The following is a 6000-nucleotide window of genomic DNA, read 5'->3' on the forward strand; positions in this document are numbered from 1 at the left end:
GAATTTCAATCTATAATATTCGCTTTTGATGATTACTTTTTATCATCAAATTAAGATATCAATTGTTTATTGTATAGACATTAGATATCTTATTGGAAGATCCTACAAGTTTACAATCCGGTCCAATTTTTTATTGCAAAATTTATAAAAACTTTAGGGTTTTGATGATTACTTTTTATCATCAAATCAAAATATCTATTGTTTATTGTATAGATCTTAGATATCTTATTGGATGATAAAAAAACTGGATCCAACGAGTCTACAATCCGACCCAATCTTTTATTGCAAAATTTAGACTCTAGCATTTTCATTCCCTCCAATCTTAAAAAAAAAGTAAGACATTTTCCACCACAACCAATAATGTTTGTCACGCGCGTCAGGTGCTAGTGGTTCTGTTCAATCCTAGTTGAGCGGATCTTCCGCTAGTTGCAAAGGTTTCTCAGCTTGTAACACGTTGCCGGCAGTTATATAAAACAACTGGATTACCCAACCAATATGGGACACGTACGGAGCCAACATTTTCTATAAACAACGTGGCTAATTATAATTGGTCATTCTTAAAGTTGTACGAGTGATGCTGTTAGCGAATAAGATAAGCCTGAAAGAGCCTGTGAAGTGGGTCCCGTTAAAGACGCTCTTCGTGGGGCTCATTAATATCCGAAGCTCTAGCTTCGGTGGCCGAACCCATGATTTGAATTTTTTGAACGTTGAAGTCACCCAGAAACTGAATTGACAGATATACCCTCATATATCTTATCCTATTCACCTTGTCGCTTTTTGGGGCCTCGACTAATTTTGTAAATGTGCTCTTTAAATTTGATTTTTTTTTTTGAGAAATCTCTTTAAATTTGATTGAGTGTTTGAACTTTGACGAGTCTATATTGTCAATTATTTTTGGCTAGGATAGTCATAAAAGAACAAATTCATTTAAATTTTAAATGCTTAAAAACTTCTCAAGCTTCATAATTCTACCAAGGAGTTTTGTTTTGCAATCATAGTCATTTAAAATTGAAATTGTAGTTTTCTTAATATACAATCTTCAGGAACTAATTTTCATAAATCAATTGGGATGATTGTTTACCTATTTTATTTTGGTTACACAAAATTTGGTAAGACCAATTTAGATGTTAAAGCATTGTGATGCAAAGAATTTTGCAAGAAAAGAAAGAACAATCTGGATGAATTTGCTAGTTTTTCCAGGTTGTATCCCTATTTCTATATATATTTGCGATGCAAAAATTTCACTCCCAACGCATTTTTTTATATCTCAGTTTGGAAATATTTATAGCCTAATATCAATTACAAACTAATAAAAAGATGTTTTTTTTTTAATGATAATTTGATATTTGGGAACGATGATTTAAATCTTGAATGTATTTGTTGAAAATATCAATAGATGTATAACTTTTTTTTTGAAAGGAGATGTCAAATAAATCTTGACAAACTCCACTAACTTAAAAATACATGTATCATACCTTGATTTTTGCAGATTCTTTTGGGTCCCTATACCCTACTCCTTTGCAATGCGGCAACATCGATCAGTTGGATAGCTTTGGCTATCAGAGAGCACAATTCCACCATTATAAGTTTGACTAGAAAAAAAAAAGCCGGAAGTCTAGGACATGATCCTAAGCATCTCTTACTTGGATCGCAAGGCCATGGCCTCTAATGCTACTTCTAGTTAATTCCATCATTATGAGATTGGATAACCAGGTCGGTAACTACTTTCAACAACCATTCCACTCTAGCTAGCTGAGAATGACACATTGCCTACCCAATTGGTGGGACATTTGCAAGTAACAATTGGATGTATTAGATGATTTAAATGCTTGCTTTCAAACTTTTACTTTCTTAGGATTGTGTAGTTATATGCGCCAACATGCTTTCGTGGCTTTGAAACCTATCCAATCTCGGCGCTGGGAAATTCTTCAATCTAATACAACACCTTTTTCTGTATGCAAATAGAATTTATGGATGTATCATGGATGGACATGTGTACATGTTTGGTGATGCTCCTATTATTGAGAATTTGTTTGATTTAAAAACATAAAAATTAAAAAATTTGGCTATCCACCTAAACAATAGGAGTATTTGCAATGTCCATTTTACAATTAACATCTTGATTTGAGAATAATTTGTGATATCGAACCCACCATAAATTGGAGTTCAAATTATGGGTGCACATTACAACTGCCCTTGTAGGTTTATTGTGCACATTGCTAATGCTCTTGCAATTTATGGTGCACATTTTGAATTGTCCAATAGTTTAGAAATTAGAATGGATAGTTTTTCACTAGATTGTCAATTTTATGTGGGTGTTAAAAGGGGATATTGCAAATGCTTCAATATTTTAAAGCGAATGATTGTGATTAACCCTATAAAAAAATGTTGAATTACTAGTTTTCACCTTAAAAATGCTAAGATAGGAGATTTAAAATATGTATATATATCCAGGACAGTATTTCTTCTGGTCCTACTTCAAATAAATCTTTCACCAATCAGTGTATTATTGAGGTCAATACAACACTACAAAAAGGTTGCTAGTAAATTTTTGTCAGCATTATGTTTTTTTGCACTGGCAATCAACGGCAAAAGGAGTTTAGGTCAAAGTTTAAGACTTAATCATTTTTAGTGCTTAATGCACAGACATTCAGAGATATACATATCCTTTGAATCCTTCCAATCCTTCTACTTTTTTGACTATGCCATTGAAAAATCACATTGCATAGTATCATCTCAAAGTGTTCTCAGAATAATAATAATAAGAAAATTATTATTATTATTATTATTTTTACTGCTCTCAAGTCTCAACACACTATATTGGATTTCAATGAGTTTAACTAATAAAGTCTCTGATGATTGAAAATGAGATTTGAAGTTTAATTTCCGCCTACATAAAAAATCGATTGGTATCTTGGTTTGATGATAAAGAATAAAAATTATAGAAGCGGACATCATAAGTTAAAACTAAAAAAAAAAAAAAAGCCTCTCATACTAGAAGGTTTAAGATTTAGGCCTAGGGGAGAGCTACCCTTAATTATGTTTACTAATATATATATATATATATATATATATATTTAAATCTAGCTAACTTTTGCTACTTGATAGCTCACACCTCTGCTTTCTTCCTCACACATTATTATTATTATTATTATTATTATTATTATTATTATTATTATAAGATGGCTTTAAGATGTGATGAAGCCTAATTTAGAGAGTCTAGTTTGTCGTTAGCCATTGTAATCAGTTCGCGGGGTCATTTTTCCTGTTTAGTTTGAATTATAACACTAGTGGAGGGCCTACTTAAATTGAATCCTGGAAAAAAGAATTAGAATATAATAGTTTAGTACAAGTTGAACATGAACTTGGGTGACGTTAATGCGGCCAAGAGCTAGCACAAATGAAAAGGACAAATCCACCAATTTTTAAGCTTTAGAAGAATCATACTCAAATGTTTTGAATAGTTTTTTGAAACCTAAATGGAGGGATTATTTAGAATTAGCCATCGCTATCAGAATATATGCAGGTGGTAGCAATTATAGTGATGGCCACGTACTTTTTTAAAATGTATTTTTATGTGACATTGCCATCTAAAATCATAGTAGTAGTCTCCCTAAAAAGGTCAATTGTTACCTCAAATCAATTAAATTAAAGGTTCTTGGTAAAGAACTTAAAAAAAAATATATATTATTAGAAGAGAAAATTGGGAGTTGGTCAGATGTGAACTATATAAACAACAAGGGTTTTAATTAAAAATGTAATTAGTGCAACTTGTTGGAATGAATTACTATTCATTTGATGTCATAAAGCTTAAAACATTGGAGGACAATGTTTCATCAAGGCCATATATCTCTAAACATTGTCTTTAAATAGTACAAAAACTAACCGACCAAATTAAGTCTTCTTAACAATGATATGTGAAAGTGAATTACAAGTATAGTTGTAGATTTGTCATTTGGCGTGACCTAAAAATTTGAGTTGAAATGAGAGTCTAAACAAATTCTTTAAAAGATATGACTTTGAGTCGAAATTAGAATTAAATTATGAAAAACCATAGTTGCTTGAACACTATTATGTGTCCTTATTAATATATATAAACTTTTAATCTTTTTCTTTCACTTAGGGGGGAATAAAAACTTTCCTTATTTATAAAGAAGTACCTGCCATGTTTATTTTCTTAATAAAATTTTCATTTAAATCGGTTTGGAAAAATCTCCTCTGCTCGTGAATAAAAATCAAATAACACTTCACATATACTTCAATTGCCTTACTTATTAAATTATATAACTTTTAAATAAATCACATAATTAAAAGTATACATTGTGAAGGATCATTCAAATTGTTTCATAATAAGTTGGAGAAAAATTATGTCCTATATGCAATCTAGATATTAATAATACTGAACTCAAATAGCATAAATCTTATCAATCAAGGGGTGTACACCAATAGAACCAAGCTGGGTTTGACATGATTCTATCATCTAACTTATCACTTCAGATTACATACATTGCAACCTGTTGCCAACTATGGGGGTGTTTGGTAATGTTGTTCTAGTAAAGTTGTATGTTTTTTTTTTTTTTGAAATACGTGAGGATGAAAAAGCGTATGGAAATACGTGTAATGTTGTTTAAACACTGAAAACTGTTGTTCTAGTTATGCTACCAAACAAACCGTATATATTCAATGGAAATTGTCCATGAGTTGATCGTTGGACAGTGGGCCAGTTAAGCTAGTCACGGGTTTAGACTGACAATATTGGGCCTTAAATTATATTTATTATAGCCCAAACTAATGGGCTTGCAATGGTTTTGTTTTGTTTTTATTTTGATTTTGATTTTTTTTAAAACTCTTTTATTAAACTTTAAGGTAATATATCACAGAAAGAGGAAGCAACAAATTCAGGCTAGATTAGGGTTGGATCTTTTAATTTCTTTGATCATCAAATGAATTAAAAATAATTTTTTTTAATAAAAAAAACCCTAGAATATAGTTCAAAATACTAACATAATTTTTTTTCTTTTTAAAGTCAAACTTGAGATAGAGTTCAAACAAGGGCTTGCAGTGGGGTGACAATAGTGAATTGTGTGGGAAGAGGTGAGAGTTTTGCTCTAGTGGGTTTTGAGAAGTGATAGTAGAAATTAAAAATGGAAATAAAAAAAAGAGAGGAGGGTTACAAATTTAGGTGGACAAATCGCGATCCATATGGTAGATAAATTTGGATTTACAACTAATTAAACACTACCACATAAAGTCCTGAACTAAAAATATGACAATCATAGATGATTTGATTGGGTTCATTAAGTGAGAAATCCCTGCACCCAATGCTCAAACCAACACTCGAAATTCAAATAATAATAATAATAATAATAATAATTCTCATTCTCATTGCTTCGTTAGTTCGGAAATTGTCCCATGTCAATCCAAAAATGATCGAATCCCTCTTCCCTTAATTATCAAATTAGAAAAAAAAAAGAAAAAAAGAAAGAAGACTAGTTATCAAGTCTTTGAATATTTTTTTTTTTTGGAGAAACAAGTCTTTGAAATTCATTTCATTAGATAGTGTGATTTTATTTATTTAATGGGCACCTTTTGTTTAAGAGATCTAGTAGCAGTTCATAACAAAAAAAAAAAGAATAAAAAAGGAAAAGAAGAAGAAGAAGAGATCTAGTAGCAAGCCCAGTAGATCGGATCCAAAGTCCAAGTAATTACGACCAAATCCAACTTAATCTGTGCCCAACAAATCTCACATTCCAATCCTACAAGGCTACAACCAACCACCGCTGCCTCTCTCAGTTTTACCGCGAACATTCCACACGCGCTCTCAACGCAAATGGGACATTCCCTTATAGCTCTTTAAAAAAAAAAAAAAAAAAGCAGTTAAGGGTTTTGAACCAAAGAGGCTCGGAAAACAGGTTCGGAGAGTAGTAGAGAGAGACTATAGAGAGGCTAGAGCTTTGGTAAAGAGAGAGTATAAAGCAGAGTGGTGAGTTAAGAGTAGCC

This window comes from Castanea sativa, chromosome 10 (genome assembly GCF_040712315.1).
Source record: "Castanea sativa cultivar Marrone di Chiusa Pesio chromosome 10, ASM4071231v1".
NCBI lineage: Eukaryota > Viridiplantae > Streptophyta > Magnoliopsida > Fagales > Fagaceae > Castanea > Castanea sativa.